The sequence below is a fragment of the Oreochromis niloticus genome, linkage group LG5, assembly GCF_001858045.2.
Source record: "Oreochromis niloticus isolate F11D_XX linkage group LG5, O_niloticus_UMD_NMBU, whole genome shotgun sequence".
Classification (NCBI taxonomy): domain Eukaryota; kingdom Metazoa; phylum Chordata; class Actinopteri; order Cichliformes; family Cichlidae; genus Oreochromis; species Oreochromis niloticus.
In genome coordinates, this window is record NC_031970.2 from 12305572 (window position 1) to 12327090 (window position 21519).

The 21519-nt window shown below is 39.0% G+C and overlaps 1 protein-coding gene and 1 long non-coding RNA gene across 14 annotated transcripts in view; one reads left to right on the forward strand and one right to left on the reverse strand.

Annotated features, from left to right (window-relative positions):
- The window catches only part of LOC100696627 (plasma membrane calcium-transporting ATPase 1), a 123903-nt gene that overhangs the window by 96626 nt on the left and 5758 nt on the right, over window positions 1-21519 (reverse strand). For 5 of the 7 annotated variants that reach the window (XM_005469687.4, XM_005469679.4, XM_005469683.4 and 2 more), the window contains exon 2: window positions 2499-2558. The exons of 1 other annotated variant lie outside the window; for it this stretch is intronic. The gene's annotated coding sequence lies outside the window, so the exon portion shown is untranslated. Of the gene's footprint in view, window positions 1-2498; window positions 2559-11285; window positions 11375-21519 lie in introns of those variants that run through there. One more of the 7 variants, XM_005469681.4, reaches the window with a different exon arrangement.
- Window positions 11428-21519, forward strand: part of LOC102075607 (uncharacterized) — a 38904-nt gene continuing 28812 nt past the window's right edge. For 3 of the 7 annotated variants that reach the window (XR_003220097.1, XR_001224650.3, XR_003220095.1), the window contains exon 1: window positions 11428-11567. This is a non-coding gene — a long non-coding RNA (uncharacterized LOC102075607). Of the gene's footprint in view, window positions 11568-13198; window positions 20849-21519 lie in introns of all 7 variants that reach the window. The other 4 variants (XR_001224651.3, XR_003220096.1, XR_003220093.1 and 1 more) reach the window with 3 other exon arrangements.

Sequence of the window (21519 nt, forward strand, 5' to 3'; positions counted from 1 at the left end):
GTGAAGACCCTCCAATTAGCACAGACAGATGCAGTGGTCTAAAGCACCACTGCAACCAAAGCTTTGGATTGTGCTTGGTGATGTAAGGCTTGGATACAGCTGCTTAGCCATGAAAACCCATTCCATGAAGCTCTCTACGGACTGTTCTTGATCTAATCTGAAGGCAACATGAAGTTTGGAGGTCTGTAGAGATCGACTCTACAGAAAGTTGCTGACCTCTGTGCACTATGCTCGTCAGCATCCGCTGACCCTGCTCTGCGATTTTATATTGCCTACCACTTTGTAGCTGAGTTTCTATCATTCCTAATAACTTCCACTTTGTTATAATACCACTAACAGTTGACTTTGGAATATTTCACAACTGGACTCGTTGCATATTTGGAATCCTGTCACTGTATCACGCTGGAATTCCTGAGAACAACCCATTCTTTCACAAATGTTTGTAGAAGCGGTCTGCATGCCTAGGTGCTTGATTTTTATACACCTGTGGACATGGAAGTGACTGGAAGACCTGAATTCAATGATATGGATAGGTGAGTGAATCCCTTTGGCAATATAGTGTATGTCTTTCCCTGTTATATTCATTAAAATATGCCTATGCTTCAGTAGATGAAACATTTGTTTAAAAAAAAAAAAGCTTAGTGGATCTTGAAATATTTTTTCTTCATTTAACAGCTATACTCTGAATGTAATTCAGTTTCTTTGCATCTTTCTGAAAAAATAAAATTCAGCCAACAGGAAATGCAAATGTTTAAAAATGGAGAAATCTTTGTCAGCAGAAAAGTTGAGGCAGGTTGAATGTATACGAGAACATGCAGCACCTGAATGAATAAACACATGAATAAATGAATATGTCAGTGAAAGCCTGTCTGACTCACTGGGCTGCTTCACATGTATACATGCAGTACTAGCCTTTACTGTGCAAGTCATTCACAAACAGCTGTATGAAGCACCTAATCTCGATGGTTTCAAACTACAGAGATCAGCTCTGTGTCAGTCTCAACACATACACACTCTTTTAAAACATATTGAGAGGCCAAAAGCCTGCAAACCCACCGCAATTGGAACACTCCGACAGCAGCTTCCTGTTCTGGATAAACAGCTACAGCTACAAGTCACTGTGTATCTGCTGCTTATCAACAGGGAAATGTTAGGACCGCAATCACTTTCTTTCCTTCCTACTTTGTTTCACAACCTGCCATCAGTCTCATTTTCAGGCCATCGCTCACACAGCTGACTGCATATTAACACAGAAACACAGCAAAAACCCATAAGAGCCTGCACTCAGCTCTTAGTCATCATCACCACTGAATGCAGCTAATAGCCATCTGAGTAGACCTCTTAAGGCAGCAGAGCCAACACACATGATGATGTCTCTCAGTGTTACAGCTTCTCAATGCTGCCAGTTATTCTCAGTTTCTATTTGGGCTGGGAGATCTTCTCTATAGTCCAACAGACATTTATTAACTCCAGTGTCATTGCTAATAAGTGAGATAATCACTGGATGAGTTTAACACTGCGCGGTTAAGATTTTAACACCTGCCAGGTCATTGGTGATTGGTCTAGGGTTAAGGTTAGCTTTTATTTTCCCCACATGGAAAATGGTCAAATTCTCAGAAACAGAAAGATGTTGCCTTTCAAGTGAAGTGTCATGGTTTCATTTTGACATCACAGTTTTCCTTCTAAAAAAGTTTTCCATTTGGGTATTCCAAAAAGCAAAAGTACATCATGACTAACCTTTACCCTTAACACACACGCACACACAAACACACAATACAACACTGCTGAGAGTGTAAGAGTGTTTACAAGATCTTTGAGTGTTTACTTCCTACTTCAAGTATGTTGACAAAGACTACATACCATAATCACTGGATGCCAAAGCTAATGACCTCAGATGGCAGTGCAGCAAAGATTTTATGCTTCTCACTTTTGAATCTTTAACTTAAAGCATTGAATTTTCTAAATGGGCACAATCTTTCAGTTTAGGGAAACATACTCTTTTTTTATGTGCACGTTTTTGAGCAATGGGGAATTTAAATGTCCAACTTGGTCTCAGTTTAGACAAAAAAAACACGTAAACACAAATTTAAACAAAACACCAGACATGATGGAGCTATTGTGATAAAATAGAAGTACAAGTGTCTGAAAATAATGTAAGAATATTACTCCTAAGCTCAGGATTTCTATGCAGCCAACGATGATGAGACACTAATATCATTCAAAAAGTGCAAATCTGATTAAGCTTAAAAAATGACTTGTTATCATGAATTTTCAAACGGCAAACATTCAAATGGCTAACGTAACACTTCTTTGTAACAACCATTACAAAAGAGTATGCATGTCCATCCTGACATGTGTGTCAATTTCTCAACCATTTCCCTGAAATATCAACTTATGTGCTCCACCCAGATTCAGTTAAACAGCTAAAAAGATACCAGGCCATCATATTTGTTTGGCTCTTTTTGACTCCCTCACAGTCTCCTTTTAATGTGTCCCACCTGTTTCTCCTTCGCTGGTTTCCTCCACAGCTGATTCTTTTCACCAGCAAACACAAAGCCCTGTGAAAAAGAATGAAAAGAGGCCACTAAGTTTTAAATGCAAGTTAAAGTTTTTCCTTATTCTATGATGAGAAATGAGTATATTCGCTCCAGATACACTTACATTCATTTCAAAGTGTGAAGATTTGCGAGCATTAACTTGCACATAACCATGTCGGTTACATGCCAGCATGCTAACATGAAACTAGCGTGGCTGATTAGATTTATTATCAATCTAATTATAATGATGACATTAAATTAATACGCTGATAAGAAGATGAGTTGGAAAAAAATCCCCTCTGACGATCATCTGACCCTTAGATCATCCTCCATCGACACAACCCTAGTTTATATCAGTTTTCCAGTTCTATCTCTTTTAAAATAGGGGCCAGTTTCAATTTCTCATAACATGCACGACTGAAGAGCCAGCAGACCAGACAACAGTTGAGACTCACACCAGTCTTATCAAACCATCTTGTACAGGGTTTTTTGCATCACAATAATGCAAATGCAGATTCCTTTATAAGAAAAAGAGAATATTAAAATTAATGGTAACACTTTCTTGCAGGGAAACTGAGCAGTACTACAGATTTTTACAACTTGGGTCAGTAACCTTTTACATCATAGGAACTTTTTCATATCTCCAGGATGTCACAGTACTGTTCCTATTGGCAATGCAAACCCAAATAGAAAACCCCCCCGCACATCCAGAGGATCTAGTTATTCCCCAGTGACTTTGGAGTTCAAAAGCACCTTGCAAGCGACAAATTGCAATTAGAAAAGAGTTGCATTTAAACATAAATATTGATTTAAATACCACATCAGAGTACAGACAACAACACAGTCTCCTCTCTATTCAATTGTGTAACTTCCATCTGTCTAATCAATATCTTCCACTTATCCAAAGTTGATTTGTGGTGGCAGGATGCTAAGGAGGATGTTCCAGTCATCCTTCTCCCCTACAACTTCTTCCAGTTCCTTATGAGATCCTGAGGCATTCCCAGGCCGGATAAGATATATATATATATATATATGTACAATCAGTCCAGCAGGTTATGGGTGCCTGAAAATCCTCAAAAGAGAGAGGCTCTAGAGGTATTCTAATCAGATGCCAGAACCACCTTGACTGGCTCCTTGCAACACGGAGGAGCAGCAGCATTAATCCAACGTCTCTCTCTAAGGCCAACCCAGCTACCCTCTGGGAAAAGCTCATTTCAGTCACTTGTAATCAGTCTTATTCTTTAGGTCATTTCCCAGATCTCATGACCATACTGTAGGTCAGAGTTGCAACACAGACCGTCTGTTAAATCAAAAGTTTATAAAACTATACCTATTTTATCTACAAGGGGAATGGAGATAAAAACCTTAAAAAGTTGAGACTCTAGCAAATGGATCTTAATTATGCAGATGAGTTAAGAGTGCGTAAAAAGAGTATGGATAAAGACGTCTTTAACATGTCACTCCAAAGCCAAGTGTCTCAAATTGAAGTGCATAACAAGTATAATTTCCACAGGCAGCATGTATAAATCCCAAACGTAGAAAACTTATACACAACACTGATGCATTAAGGCCTTTCGTTTCAGACTACGCTTTCCAGTGTGGTTGTGGGCATATAGAGCTGCTGTGGGCTGGGAAATAAAAATCAATCACTCAGTCAATAAAAACAATACATTTTTCTTTCCGTTTATTCCTCGTGGAACTTACTGTTAAACTATTTTTGTCCAGCAAAATGTCTGATGTTAACTTTGAGGCTGGAGTCAATGTGAACTAAACGGGCACTTCAGTCGAACCCTGCTGACATCAGGCGTCTGATGGGAATATAAAGCCCATAGATGTGAAACCAACCCTTCGTTTTAAGAGATTTCAGCCCCCTCACAGGGATGTTTGCCTCCACTTAGATTGTTTTTTTTAGTGGTATTCATGGAACAGTTTTGTTAGCAGCCAGCTTGTTTACTTCTGGACTGGATCTAACAGTGATGTTATCAGCTGTGGGGAAAATCTGGAAACAACAAGTCAGAGGAAAACTTGTTGTTTGGCAACTCAGTACTCGAGTTCATGTTTAAAAACAGCTTAACAGCTTCATCCCCAAATCAAAATGACCTACTTTCTTCTCTGTAATTCACACCAAAGCAATAGAGATGTATGCCTTCTTAAATGCTATGGAACCTGATGCCACTTGCCTCGTGGCGCTCAAAATGCCAAAGAATTAGTAAAATTTATGCTTTTCGAAATTCAGAACCAAGTTTACTTTTGGGGGGAGGGGGTCACCCTGAATGATTTACCAGTGGACAAGCCTTTGCTTTTATTTTGAAAGTTCCCTCCTGTCTAATGGTTCTCTGCAGGTTGCTCAGGTTGATTTTGTTGTGCCTTATCCCACTGGCAGACATACTCCAATTTGGCGACGGTAGTATGCTAGAGAGCCTCCCTGAGCTGGAGCTGGAGGGGCCACTTCCACCACAACCTGGAGTAGGTGGAGAGCTGGGACCACTACACTGAGCTCAGAGCAAAACAAGGACTTTAGTCGCCAGCTACAGCTCAAGATGACAGAGCTGGAGTCCATCCACGGGATGAGAAACCTGTTTGAGAGGCAGCTGAGGGGCACAGTTTAGTGTCTTAAAGCATTTATGGTATTCTGTCACACTGTCACGAGTCTCTCTTCACGAGTAAATGGAGGCGTTGTCCTTCACAGCATTACATTTGGTGGGTGTAGTCTGATAGAAAGAAATGAGGTCCTATATGAACTGTGAACATGTTTTTTTCCCCTTTCTGCAAATAAAGTGCCATCTGATCCCAATATATTATAGAGAAAGGCAGACATCTCTACAGCCGATATCTCCAAAACTGGGCAACAGTTTTGCAATATTTCAACACAATAAAAGCAAAAAGCAAATTCTGGGGTCCAAGCATTTAATCATACATTTTTTTTCCCTATTCTATAACAAACCCATCAGCCTCTTTCAGCCCTCATCAGTGAAGCAACACATTACTCAGCCTCAGATGACTGTTGGTGGAGCATCTTGTGACTGAGAGCAGAGCGGAAAAAAAAATCCTCACAGTCTGCTGTTTGTTGGGCTGAAAACCAGCTGGACAATGTGACACCAAACATTCCTGGGTTTTGTGAAAAATAACTGTTCAGGCTGACAGAGTGGAGAGTGTCTGAACACAGAAAACACAAGCTGCCATTCATACCAGCGGAAGGGAGGAGTGTATCTAACAGTCCAATCGGTGAGCAGCTGAATGTGTGACAGGGTCAAATTCACAAGAGGAATGTGACCAAGGAAACATGTTTCTGTCTCGAGTGTTCAGGAAGAGGATCCACGGCAGTGTTGGCAACATTTTTTCCTCAGAGGGCCAGACTGACTTAGATACAGTAAGCAGAAGGAAACAAAGTGCTTAAAATCCACTAGAAATTTCCTGAAAAAATTATGAATGTGCCAGTGTCCCTATTTCTGTGTAAAATAGCTTTGCAGAGATTGCAGCAAATATTGTAAGGAAAATGTAGACAGCTGGAAACTAGAAATAGATTTTAATTGTTTATGTTAATATCCTGATAAAAGTTCTTTTGGAGTTTCCCAAAAGCTACAAGATCCATGGATCCGAATTTTAGGCAGAAGAAGGAGACTAATAATAATAATGATAAGATGAAGATAATGACAAAAATCTGACAAATAATAAATAGTCAGCCTTAATGCTATTGCACTGACGCACTCAATTAACTTTGACAGTCTTGATAGATTGCTTTAAACTCTAAAAGGCAAAGAATGTTGACTTTTCTCTTTCAGGCTGATGTGAAATCCACTTAAATGCCTAATGCATGTATTAACATGCATATATGCATCAATGAATGAATAAAGAATGAATACATGATCATAGTCGTGGGTATGACTCAGGGTGCATACCTGAACGAGAACGGCCATCATAGTACAGACGTGCATCACCGAATCAAGAAAATCAGTTAACACCATTTCCCATGCACATACACTACTCATTAGGGCCACTCAGACATATTTGTTCCTTCATCCGAGACAACAAGGACTCTATTGAATGATCTCCTCACGCTTGTATTGAAAGTACACTGGCCGCTCCCGTTTCACATTCCCCCCCAAAGTTCCATTTAGTACTGCAAACTGTGCATTGGACCTCAGCACCATCCTGACACTCTTGTGCCTGGATTGCTTAATCTAAACAGGATTTAAGTCCATCTAATCACAAGTACTGGTCTTACAGTATGGGTGTGGTTTGGTACTGAGTGAACCTGTTACCCTGTGCAGAGCTTAGGCCTCTAAATTAACTTTCATTATTAAAAAACTAATTTAGCAATAATCTTTGGACAAACAAGTAAAAAACATCAAACAATTCAATAAAAACAAAAAAACAAATACTAGGCGTGGCAAAAGCTACACAGAAAACTTTTATGGTTGAATAAATTTATTTTATCTAATTGTGTTCCCCTTATCATTTTGACTTTATGACTACTTTATGACTTTATATGGTGGCTCCTATCTAATGAATGTGGGCCGAGTGTACAGAAATTTACGAATTTGCAGAAAAAAGAAAAAAAAAGTTGGAGAACCAGTTCAAAGACACTCAAAACTAAAATACCTATTAAGTAAGTTAATGACACACACGTGGTGATATCAGTGCAGGTAAAAAAAATCACCAGAGATCATCATTCGAATCATGAATGAAAAATGCATTATTCTGCTGCACTTATTGAATCTGCTTTCACAAAACTTGCCTGCTTCACAAAGGCATTGCCATCTGTATAACACTCATTGTCAGAATTATTACAGGCCTCCAAGTGTGTTTAATTCACTTGTCTCAGGATAGTGTTCTTTTGCCTGGCAACTAACCAGTTATTCAGCTAATCATATGCGCACCACCTTCAGTGGAATTCCCATCAGTATGTGTACTTCAAATAACTCCGTATCAGCTGCCAGCTACTTCAAGTTCATCTGTTATTGCCTCGTAAACATTTCCAAAGCCAAACGCACTTGAATGCAAAGATAATTAAATTTATTTCACTACCAACACACACACAGACCAGGAAACTTTGATGCGATCAGTATCATGTTCAAGGACACTTCATCCTCTAGAGGTGAGGAGCTACAGATCAAACCACCAACTCTGCAGTTAATTTACAACCGGTTCTACTGACTCATCTACTTTGTTTTTCCATAGTGTTGAAAAAGCTAAATTTCTCCATTTTGAAGATTCTGTGTGTGAAAGCAGAATCCAAGAATATGACACAGAGTCACATGAAAGCATGCACGAAATGTTCTGTGTGGACAATGTTCTGTGCCTCTCCTGTTTTTGTTTTTTTTTTTCCTGTTGAACTTTGAAATGAAAAGCCACTTCAGTTTTATTAAGCACGTGATCTCACACAGCTGAGCCCAAAGGCCTCGCTCACAGTCAAACTGTGGAAAACCCAAAAACGCACAGACAGGTCACTGGACCAGACCTCCAGAGCAGTTTCTGGTCCTCAGAGTCAGAAAGTCACCGAGTTGTTAACAACAGCCGGAGATGAAGAAACAGAAATGGAACAGCTGAGAATAAATTCAGCTTTTGAATTTATTTATTTATTTATTCTGTTTTCCCAAACAGCACAGGAGTGAGCGGGTCCCTGTTCCTCTCTGATGTGTTTTATGTTTTAACAGATTTCATCTTGTCCCAGTTTGGAGCATCTTGGCTGTGATGGCAGTGTGTGCGTTCAGATCGGAGCCCTGCGTGTCTGTGCGTGCATGCTGTGATGAATGCCTGCGTGCTGATTGTGAGAGCTACGCCCAGCTCTCCAAAACAAACACTGCATTCCACCGATCCTCTGCACCAGTCACAGACCTGGAACAGGAATGAGGCCTGAGTGGGATTCCCACCTGGTAGGCAGAGGAGATGTGTACGTAGCAGAGTTCCCTGCTGGCAGAGCTCCCGGTCAGCTCAACAACACATTGACAGGAGGATAGAAAACAAACCACATCGGGGACTCTTTGCAGCGTCTGCAGTCTGAACATGAACCAGGACTGACTACTGGCAGGGATTCCCCCACAGAACAGTGCAGTCCACCCACATCCTAAAACAGCTCATGTAAAACCAGACCATGGCCACACCGCCTAAACTATAGTGACCCTCATCTCCTCCCACACATCTGATATGCTGTGCTGAGGTTATACATTCACTAAATTTAAGGTATAAAAGAAGCCTCTGTTTATTTAAGGCAGGGTGGGACACCTCTAGTATAAAACACTAATCTTTTTGCCACACTTGGCTGGATTAGCAAGGATGCATTGCAGGGACATAGTCTTTGGGTAATTGGGCTACAAACGTTGTTCAAATATCCTTGAAAGGTCTTTTACCCATGGTTCACTGCAAACCATTGCAAAGTAGTGATAAGAAGTGGAAAATGACATCAAAATCACAGTTCAAAAATAAACATAAAACATTTCCAGCACAGTTTTACTTTATCCTTGCCACATCAGCGGGCCATTTCCTGTAGAAATGTGAACATAATGCATAACAAGTATTAAAAAAATATTGTAGCAGCACATAAATATGAGCTGGACTCATAAATGACTCCACTCGGTCACTTGAAGGTTAAAAACATGAACAGTGCGCACAATATTGATCTAAATTTACCATATATGATGTGAAGTGCATTAATTTGATGTCAATCAATACACAATTTAAATGTTACCACAAACATACCTTAATGCTTCCCTAACAATGCCTTCATTAAAGCAAATAATAAAATGGATGTTGCTGGCCCATTAAACAATGGTACTGACACCAGCAGTGTTCAAACTATCCTTTAACTGTAAAACTCACTCTGCAATAAGATGACTCATATGTTAAAATTCTGTAAAATTATCCAGTGGTTAATGAGGTGTTTTTTTTTCCAAGGGTAGAAACCACAAAATTAACAAAATATGGCAACATATATCATGCTAATGTCCAAAAACCAGTTATTCTACTCTGTGAGTCTTTAAAATGATGCAGCCGATGCTCCAACTGCATTCATGTGAGAACAAATCTGATAAGAAACTATCTAGGTTACACTGATATTTCCACCAAATCTTTGACAGTACTCAGCCTCCAGTGGAGCTTCAAAGGATTAGATGACAGAGAAAGAAGTCTGGTGGTGGGGGGAAAAAGAAAGAAACGTACTCCACCTCTGCTCATTTTATGGAGAAAAATAAAATGGTTCAAGCACCAACAACAACACTGTTGTGAATTTTAAAAAGTTTCTGAGGTCAAAAAGCAACAGATGTCAAATAAAGGGAGGAAACAGACACACAGAAACAGCACCTGTTGGGAGTATAAGTAGAGGGAAGTGAAATCTTGACTGTTGCCAACACAACATGAGGAAACCACCGAGCCTTCACTTCCTGTTGGCTCTCCATGTGCCCTCCATCTGCTCACTTCCTCCTCTGACTGGTGCCTTTTTTTGGACCGTCTCTGAGAACAGAATCTTCCAATACATCTGACATTTTAAGAAGCTCCTCTGAAGTCATGAAGTACCAGATTTTAAAAAAAAAAAATAACAATAATAATTAAGAGAGAAGGAGATGGAGGAAGAGTCTGATGCCTACCTCAAAGTATTTTGTATGACTGACTTCCACACACTTTGTCACAAATGCATGATGAAGTTTTACTACAGAAAAGTTGCGTATAAAAATATTTTTCAGTGTTAAACATTATGTGTGTGTTTAGGTGTCACTTTAAAAACCAGGCCCACACCGACATCACCTTCACCTCAAACCTGGTCGTCACGCACACTTTGTTTCAGCCACCTGAGTGGAAAACTCCTGTGGGTTTTCTACAGACTTATACAGAGATTCAGCATTTTCCAAGTCAAGCAGAATGTGGACTTAATTGTTTTGTGTGAGACATTGTTATATCCCTTGCATCTTTTTAGCCTTTTATTGAAACGGAGACTTTCTCCCTCTCTCTCTACGTGCTGCAGCTGAACAGCATTCTGGTCAGTAGTGAAAGTGCACATCTAGCCCCTGACAAAGTGCTCCTTGCCATTTGGCTGCTGGGATCTCTGTTGTGTGGTTGCTAGGATTAGTAGTGTTCGGTTTCACTGGAAATCTGTCCTTTGAAAAAGACTTGTGGCAAACCTGTAAAACCTCAGTATGCCTTCTTTTGTGTTTGAATAAATCTGGCTGCAAGCTTGGCAGGAGTTTTCTGCCAGTATTTAAACACTTTCTCTCCTCTTTTGTGGCTAGCCAGGGAGCCTAGGTTTTACAGTTTTGCTTTGTTTTGTTTTTTTAAACCTGCAGCTCGGTGTTTCTCTGGCCTTGAAGACCCAGAAGACTATTTGCTTGCTTTCCTTTTCCTAACCAAATGCAATATAACCTACAGAACTGTTCTTCAAACAAATGAGCATCAGGAAAGCATTTACTGGGGTTAAAGGACAGGGGAGCCAACAGCTTATTCCCCATAGATTTCTATAAAACAGTAAGTCTTTTAGAAACCAGAGGAGTTGCCCACTGCAGTCAATTAAAAAAAATTCAGATTTCACTGGCTTTACTTTTCAGACCCAAAAGCTACATCCACCTTTTATACCATCTACTGCACAAAAGCACTATTGTTCTGCATATTTTTAAGGCAATGACTCTGCATCACCATCCTTAACAGAAGCCTGTTCAAATTCCTCATATTTCTAGCTATTTCTGCCCATCCTGATGATTTCCCTTTGGGAATAAGAGCACGTTTCAGGAAAAACGTAATTAAACAGATTAAAATATTTACCTCTGAGTCATTTCACTTGGAGCTCTTTTTAACTTGTTCAAACCTCTCTGGTCTTGGACAGACACTTTCTCCTGTGGCTTCAGTCTTTTTATTCCCTCGTCTTTATCAGTTGGTAACATGTAGCAGAGGGCTGCCAAGTAGGCTGCACCTCTTGAATACATGCACACCCAAACACAAGAGTGGGCTGCACACTCTTCACAGACACCAACCTGAATTACACAGCCGCTCGGCCAAGGAGCTGAGTCAGATTTCCGCAGTCTGTTTAATATACAACATCTAAAGGTGAGCATTATGGAGCTTTCAGGAAGGGAGTGGCTCTTGTACCTGCCTCTATTGGAACCAGTGTAAACAGGACTGTAGCCACTCCAGCTGGAGAGTCGGCCTTTCTTATCACTCTGCCAGAGTTGATGATGGTTTAACCTTCTTTAAATAGTGAGCACACAGGAAGAGGATCCACGAGCAGCTTTCACAGCTGTCTGAGTTCTCTGAATTAGGAGCAATAGGAAGGTCATTTACAGCAAATAAGCTCCATTTTAATCTCTATTTAATATCTATATAATCTCTATGTGATATCCAGAAAATGTATATGAAAGTGTATTTATATTTGCAACTGAAGTTAGGTGACTATTGTGCTTGTCTTTTTGTTAGCAAAGTTACATTAGTCAACAGTCATGAAAGGCACAGTCATTCATGTTTAGATTCATTAATATAGTGCTGCCTTCTGTTTTTTTGTTGTTTAGGGTTATTCTATTTTACTTTTTTTACCATTGTGAGGACGGTTCAAAACTATATATCGCCTCAGGATATTGGAAGAATTGTCGTGATTTTCAAGAAAAATATCCAAAACTAGTCTTGATCCAAATATCCTTCTGGATCTTGATTCCTTCTGTTAAGGGAATTTTCAGTCTTAACAGAGGTCTCGGATTGCTCTTATCATCAATTAATTTGCTGATTATTTTTGTCACAAGTGTTTCGTCTACAAAAGATTACAAAACTGAGAACTGGCAACCGGAATTCTCTAGAGCACAAAGCAGCGCCAGCAAAATTTCATTTTTTGTCTGACCAACAGTCCAAAATCTGAAATATTCAAGTTGCTCTAAGGTAAAATGGTAAATGGTAAATGGCCTGTATTTATATAGCGCTTTTCTAGTCCCTAAGGACCCCAAAGCGCTTTACATATCCAGTCATTCACCCATTCACACACACATTCACACACTGAATGTGTGTGAATGTGTGTGTGTAAGGTAGACAAGGAAAAGCAGCAAATTCTCACATTTTAAAACAGAAACATTTTTGCAGTTTCTGATTGAAAGTTTAAAAAAAAAAAAATTCAAATAGTTGGTGTATAATTTTCTACTAAATGAACCAACTGTTGCAAATATAACTGATCCTCATAGCAACAGCATAGTTAACCAGCATCACCTGACATCAACTGTAACAACCCACAGAGCAAAAAACGCACTCACACTTATCCATGTATGCTAATACAGTCACACAGACTCACACAGCCCGGCTCACTGCAGCTCATCACATTCACAACAAGCTTCAACACCTCTCTGCAACAATGGCTTCATCAGGATTAACACACACACACACACACACACACACACACACACACACACACACACACACCTTAGTGTGTCTTAGCAGCAGCTTCACCTTTGTGAGGTGAGAAATGTTAAAGTGAGAGCACCAAGACAGATAAATGTGCATTAGAATTGCTCAATTTAAAAAAAAAAAAAAATTGTGCATATCCTGTGAGACACACAGACATTTTAATTTGGTACACATGTGTACAGTATGTCAATGTCAAACAGCTACATGTGGGCCAGCATTATCGTAGCTACATATGCCAAACGGCAGCCTGATCTGAACCACTGAGTCATTGTCCGTATATCTGATTTTTTTTTCAGTGCTTCCAACAGGTCTCTTTTTGTGCTAATCGATAAGTGTTTCCATGGATGGAAAAACAAATAGCCAATCACAGCCTTTGTGGGTGGAAGGACAACATTTTCATGTCCCAGAGCCAGAGAAATACGAGTATGTGCAGCTTTCTGAATTTCAGCTTACAAAACATGACAAAAAGCAAACTAAAACCATGAGCACTGTCAGAGTAATGAATAAATAATGAACAATGAAAAGGAATTGGAATTGAAATGGATCACCGGTGCGGCAAACAGCAGAGAAAGGTAAAAGCCGGTGGCAGACAATTAAAATTATTTATTACCTGAATCTAATCTAATCATTGTCGCCACATAATGTAGATTGCAAATAATTAGACTAACTGCCTACAAATATTTATGCCATGAACCCACAGTACAATTCCCAGTCTTTAAGGAGACAGAATGAGTCAGCAAAAGAAATACTTTTTTATACTGCAACTTCTTCTTCGATGTTGCTTCTAAACCGCGTCTCATTTTGCTGTATGTTACTGTGATTACAGCTGTTTTGTGTGGACTAGGACTTGGAAACCAAGACAAAGCTCGATGTTGGTGGAAATCTTGGCTGCCAATAATACAGAAAATACTGTGCCTTTTGTAACTTTTAATTAGGCTGATAATCAACAGTTTACTTCCAAAGACACACATTCTTTTATTTTTATCTTTAATTTAATTTGTCACCTCAGATTGTGCAAAGATGGAGCTGTTATTTAATTCTAAAAAATTCTACTGCGTGGTGCATGTCAGAAAAAAAATTGAGATTCTGCTAAATTTCTAGTTTTGTTTCTTTCTTACTTTTTTCTTTAAAAAAAACTCAACTAGTTAATTAGTCACTATGAACATCCCCAACTCAAACTGAAAACGTTCCCTCACTCACGTCTGCAGCAAAGCAAATTATTAATGGTTAACAAACAGATTATTGACAGTCTAAGTGTTAGTTTAACTTTGAGTTTTTGTGCATTATGCATAGTGAGGGATGATGTAGGAAAAATAAAATCCCAGTCACTGGAGGAGCGATCATGGCCTCGAACTAGTAGTCTTCTATTCACATACTGCCCATGGAAACCTCTAACTACCAGGCTGCCGGAAGTTCATCACATAAAAGAGTTTAGTGAAATATATCCTGAATTTGTTAGCAGCTAACAGCTCTGACACCAGACTTTAAATGAACCTTTTATCACCAATCATTATGTTTTTATTACTAAAGCATTTGAAAATAAAAGCATGCACAGCAGGTAGCGGCATTTTAATTTTAGCTGCTGTGACCCTCGCTGAGGTTGTTGATTAACATGACAAACATCAAAAGCAGCAGCTTCAACAAGCAGCAGATAATTAATGTTGATTCCATAACAGCTAAAATTACAGTTTTGGTTGTTGTCCAGTGAAAACTGTCTCTACAGCCAAACAGAAACATGACTCTGACACTGAGCGCTGTTTCGTATCAGATAAATATCAGGAGAACCACCCAGTTTAACTTCTAAGGGTATAATATAAATTTCTTATCAGCTTCACAGTGTGAATCAGGACCTCCATTATTTGAATCTGATTCATATTTAATCAACACTTCATATCTTCTCCTGCTCATCTAATTTTCTGGTTCAGGCTACAGGCTGTCGATGTTTATTACGGCACTAATATAAACTGTAACGCACAAACAAAGGTGATTACCGATCCGAATTCAATATTTGACTCATAACTTTAGTTACTTTAAAGTGATGAAAGCTGAACATAATTACATTAGATGAGCAGATTTGATAAAATAGCAATACTCATCACATCTCAGGAACTCTGCCAACTACTGAGACTGACTCTTTGGTTGAGTTCATTTCAAGAGTGTTGACAAAAATGCTGCTTCTGAATGTTCCTCCTGCTGCTCAAACCTTCCTGTCTATCATAAATGCACAAACACCCACATCCCCACCCACTAAACACCTGCCAAGCAGCACACACACTCACACATCCACACACAGGCGTTATGTAAGTGTGTGTCAGGAGGACACTCTCAGATGGTCCAGTTACAATCATCAATCCTGCTGACGCCTCCATGTCATCTGTGTGGATATTTCCATAAAGCAGGTGGACAGTGAACCCACTGCAGTGAGGTGGAGGCAGACTCCCATCCAATATTAGACTCACACATGGCCAAAATATGGTCTGTGGACCAGATGCCGGCCCCCGACATCCTGAAGGGAGAATTTAACACGTCCCCGAAAATAAAATTTTTTTTTAAAAAGGGAGCATGCGAAAGCAGGTACACCCAAGCCTTCAAAACGCATTAATAAATACTATACTATACTTTGTGATAATAAATAACAGGTATCAGCCGTCTTTTTGCAACGTTTCATCTGGCAGGCAAACTCCAATGCCTTGAACTCCAGTTTGCAGCTTTAATTCTTGCCCTCAGTGACCTTTTTATAGCCAACCAGTTCTCCGCATGCTGCAGGTTCAGGTTAGAATGACCGTCGTTAGTTGGTCACAGTCGATATCCAAGAAAAAACAAGGACTGCAGTCCAAGATATTGGGAGCTAGAGTCTGTTGAACCATGGGATGAGAGTCTTGGTACCACCACAGCTGTGACCTGATAACTCTACAGGTAAACACAAGATGGGAGCTAGCTAGCTAGTGAATGAACATTCAATATAACAGAAGGGATTGTCCAATAGTAAACTGATCACGGATGTTAAAATAAAAATAAATTGAAAAGATATATTTGGGTGACAAGTAATATAGCATGTGGAAAACATTGTATCCCCCCCCAAAAAAGGGTTATTAAATAGTAAATATTAGCTGAGCACAGTGGTGCCTGTTGTGGTACTGCAACATATTGAAAATCTGAGTTACCTACAAAATTAAAAACAGAGGCTAAAAAAGAACAGGGAATTATTTTAATTAATTCATCATTATGAATAAAATTATCCTTAAATACATTAAGCATTGATATGAATTGTAGACACTGAAAAATCAAAAGTTTCTCACTGAAAATTCTTGATTTTTTTTTTTCAGGCGTACATTAAAGGAATCTGTTATGTCTGCAAAAACGTGGGGATTTTAACATATTTCAGGACTGTATGTATTCATGTGTCTATTTAGTCATTTAATGTGTGGTGCTTCATTTATTATATCCAATTCAGTCTGGCCCTCAGAGGAAATATGCTGCATACTCTTGCTCCATCTGGACAACTGTGAGTCCATTATTGTGTCTTCTGTCATGTTCGCTGATCAGAGGAACAAAGGTCGACTGTGCTGAATCCTCCTTCATGCTTTGAAGAGTGTTTGTAGTCAGTTTAATCCGTCGTCTCTACCACTGGACTAGTTTCACCAGTCTAACGCTAAGAAGCCTTAAGCTTCAGTACTGTTGCTATGGTTACCTGCACTTGAACATACAAAGAACAGGTCTCATATTTCCATGTGTTGCACATGCTGCTGGCGCAAGTGAGTTGGATTGAAACAAAGACAAAATTATCACCAATGTGAGGCTCATGGTAGATTGTGCATAACGTACATTTTCATTTTATTTAGCCTACTTTTTGGGTTTTTTCGCCATTAAATTACTTGCAGTGGATCTCAACTTTGTATTTCAGAGTAAGAAACCATATGTTTTCTAGACCATTTGATATTATTTTTTAGAAGAAAGTAAAAAAAAAAAAAATATGTTCAAGCAACCTGCAGACCTTCTTGAAATTAGCTTGTCCAGTAAATCTTGGAGCGGATCAGAAAACATTTAAATTATTATTTTTTTTTTAAAAAGCATGTAGCTCACTGTTTACTGCACTTTTCAAAGCCTCAATGTTTGTTTTGGGCAGCACTATTTTGTTTTTGGAGCCAAAAGTGACCATATTTGGAAAAAGAGGTTTGAGTGCAAAAATTATCAGCTAAAAATAGAAGGCGTGATTTACAAGCTGCATCCATAAACCATATGGATACAATGTGCAGACACATACTTTTTAATTAGTGCTAAATAGCAGACTGATAAAATATTGCAATTAACATAGAGCACTAACTTCTTGGATCATCAGAGGTTTTCATTAAAATTACTCAAAAGCCACCTACACCATAAACATGGTGTTGAAATTCAGTTTAATGAATTAATCAACAAGTTCTTTTCAAAGTTGGGAATTTTAAACACAGGAGTCTATGGGGATTGAATCACTTCTGGAACCAGCCTCAAGTGTCCGTGAGATGAAATGCACTTTTTGGTACATTTGAGTGTATCTTGTTATTTGATTCAATTTCAAATAAAAATGTGAGCTAATGCAAATATTACACAAACCCCTACCATGAGCATGCAGTCAACCACAAAGACTCCGTTTGTGAGACACACTAGAAACGGAAAAAGAACATTTGAGCCCTTTTCAAGGGCTTCAGCTTTCATGTTATTCATAATTTTAGTTTGTTAACCTCCAATTCGTGGCGTAGTTTGTAATTTATCTGCAGCTCATGGGTACTGCTGCCTGTAATGGATTGAAGGAAGAGTGAGGATTTCCTGCTTAAATATTTTACAATTGAATAAAATGGATAGCATGCAGTCATAGTTCAGCAGTTCTTTATTACAGTGGGATGACCTCTTTTTTTACCAGCAGGGATATGAAAAAATGATAAAGGCCAATGGCTCTATTATAACCACAATCACTGAGGCTCCGCAGAGCAGGGAGCATCCATATCTTAAATATAGGCCTGAGCTTCTCAAAGCTGCACTGCATTCATTAATTTTTGATGTGGACTTACATAAGAGACAAAGTGAACGCTGCAGGGTCTGGTTTACAGGCAGGGATTCCGCCTGCAGAGGGGTTTCCACATTTCACTAAATCTTAAAACCACGTCCACACGAGTGTAATGGGCGGTGTTTTTGGATGCAACAGGCGTGGATGATACTGACTGCTACATGAGCATGAATCTCCACAGGTCGTGAGGTGGATGGTGTCATGACAGTGACAGTATAAACATGTCCACCTTTGGAGATGTTGCTATACTTTTTTTTTTTTTTTTTTTTTTAACAATAGACTGATCCCTTTATATGTCTCCTTGTAATAGCAAAACAGCAATATGTAAATTACTGTATTTTTTAATTTATGTGCAGTAAGGTACTTAAATTTGATACAAGGATTTCCTGTATCAAAAATAAGAAAAATGACAACGATAATATCCCAGAGTTGATGTCTTCAGACGTTTTAGTAAAGCTTACATTTGATGAGTGCAGAAGAAAGCAGTAAATTGTCAGCACCCAGAGACAGCCTTGTGTTTTGCTCTTTAATTTTTTTGGAAGCAACCAATTGTCATTATATAAAACATACATACGTATATGTGATAATGGATTTTACCCATAAAAAAAGCCTTTCTTTTGAAGAACAGATCATCACAAACTTCGTACCAGCGTCAGTGGTAAAAAGTTTAAATTAAATTTTACAATAAAAGCAAGTCTAAACACTAGAAAATGTCAGACAAGAAAATAAAAGCTCCAAGATAAAAACAACCTGAAAGCAATAAAAGAGTGAGTTTGTTCAAATAATTTCCATACACAGTCAAAAGATATGAGATATATATTTGTATTATTTTAATACTTGAAAGGAAGCTGAAAGGAAACGGAGCTCCGATAAGAAAATGTAATAAGAAAGGAAATAAATTTTTAAAAAGTATTTTCAGCACAAATAGCAACTTTAACATAGGGAAGAATGAACTCCCAGCGGTTCAAAGTTCGGCAGTAAGGGAGGAAGCGGTTTTGCCTCGGGGTGACTCAGATCACATCGATCTGTAAATCAAGTCCCAGATGGTTCAGACTCCATCTGGGGTCTGAAGGTCTGACTCAGTGAGATCACAACAACACACTTGTTTGCAGTCTCATTGTCAGTGTAGCAGGTCAGCCTGAGATGTCAACACTTGCAACGAAAAAGGCATATGGATAAAAACCAGCGCGAATGTCTCGATGTACATCTGCGTCACGCCTCTTGTTTTAATGCCCACAGCAGCCAAGGAACAGCTTGCATTTAAGCAGGGGCGTGAAGTAAGAGCCGCAATGGTTTTTCGCTTTTACTGGAAAAATGGCTGCTAAGCCAATGCCTACAGACTGAAAACAGAATCAGATGAGACTGCAATAAACAGACGCTTCATATGCAGTGCTGCAATTTAATAAGTAAAAACAGTGCGTGTAGAATCTTAGGGCGAGGGCTTTTGATAGAGTCGCCATTTTGAAAGCAGAGCTGAATACACACAGTGAGACAGCATGTATCACACAACAACATGTATGGCAGTTTTACTTGGTACTTAAACAACTACACAGACGCAGAATGAAGCACCAGCTCCTCTTTTCCGTCCACTTGGTGGAGAAGTGCTGATTTACAGCAATCTACCAAGCGTCTCCCCTCGCTCTGTTAAAAACAATTTAATATTTCACAACAAAGATACCAGCTATGTGCTGCTGTTAAATAGTCAAGTCTTCTTAAGAACTGTTCTGGAAGCAGCAATTACACTCTACTGCAGACACGGACGAGTAGGCATTGCTGTTATACTTCTTAGAAGTCTGACTAGTTGCTACATTGTAATGTGAAGTCTCCGCTTCTGAGTTGCCATCTGACTGGACATTTATGCTTCAGTGGGGAATCTATGGGGAGTCTCCCTAAGCTGTAACCACAAACTGTGGCATCGACACAGCTCACAACTCACAACCTGTATATTTCCAGCTACTCTTACACTGCAGTTTTTCACTTTAAGAATACCCTTCATCAATTTAAATATAAGGAGTAATAAAAAAAAAAAAAAAAAAAATCTAAATTCATGGAGGGGGATTGCTGAAACTATCAAAATGGATGCAAGGGAATATACCAGCATTGCAGCATTTTATTTGTTTCTATCAGCTGGTACCCCACATAAAACACAGGGACACAACCACACGGTAATTAACACATAACGCACCTCGCGCGAGAAATGTTGACAGCAAATCGGTTACATTGTAGGCTCTACAAGTAAATCACTGCAGAAGTTTAAATCAGGCCTGATTATAAAATTTATATCCCTCTGACTCAACCAGAGCCAAGCAGACTCACAGACATAGAATCTATAGCATGCTTTTAACTGACTGACACAACCGGAAAGTGTCTGCGTGGCAGCCATAAAAAAAGCTGGTTAAAGTCTTTGAATACCGATACTGCTTCTTTATTACCACTTTTAGCAAAGAATATGCCTGCGAACAATCAGTAAACAGAGTTGTCAATGTTATGTTGATGGTGTTGTTCAATAAATATTAGTGTGTTTTTGTATAAGCTAGAATGTGTTTTGAATCTTCAGTGACCAGCTATGTTAAACCCACCTGTAAATCCTGTATATTCTGAAGCTAAATACTTTGTGCATTGTGGTTCCCATTTCCCAAGTCCTTAAATTCTCTCTCACCATTGACCTTGATGCCGTTTTCTATCAAGGTCAAGGAAAAGTGATTAGACAGACAAAGACACGGGGTTACTTTTTGGACTTTTCGACCACAGCCTTGGTTAATTCTTCTCAGGCTAAAGGAGCTAGAACCTCATGCAGGCCGTTCAAATGATAGACACACTGAGTCAGCATCCGTCGTCTCTCGTGGTCATCAGGACGACGGCAGCAGCTTGAGACAGATACAGAACACTCGACTGTCTGCAGGTAGGCGTGACCGTGTGTCTTCAGCGGGGACGAGGTCGAGGTTGGTGAGATAATAATGATCAGTATGAGAGCTGGAATTTACAATGTACTTTATTTTTAGACATTTTTATTAACATCACTTCAAGTGCATGTAATATAGCTACTTTGTATTGCTTTAGAGCACAACTGGCTCCATCTGTCTGTTACAGAAAGGCAAGAGATATACACCCCCTGCTGCAGTGGCACCCATTACATGGCTCTGTAATACACCGTTATATCCAAGAAATCTATTCAGGAGATAATTTAAATAAGGCTGGGCAACAAAGATCCTAATTTTGAATGTGATCTGCTCTTAAAATGAATCATCAAATAAATAGCAGTGCAGTATGAGGCCTGCTCCATTAAGGGAGAAGAAAAACAATCATAATTACTGTGGTAATTATTGAGATGATGGTTATTTAAAAATAATTATGCTAAGATTTTGAAAAAAAAAACTGTACATATTTTTTTCTACGTCTTCTTTTAAAATTGGATTTTAATTATAACTTAATTTGTTTTATATTGATTATCTTGTTTTAATAATCACTGCAAGCCAAAACTGTAGCTGAAATTAAAATTAGACGAATGCCTTCATTTTACATGAACTTAGTAAAAGCCTGAACAGCTGTGACATTACTAGGATGACACTTACT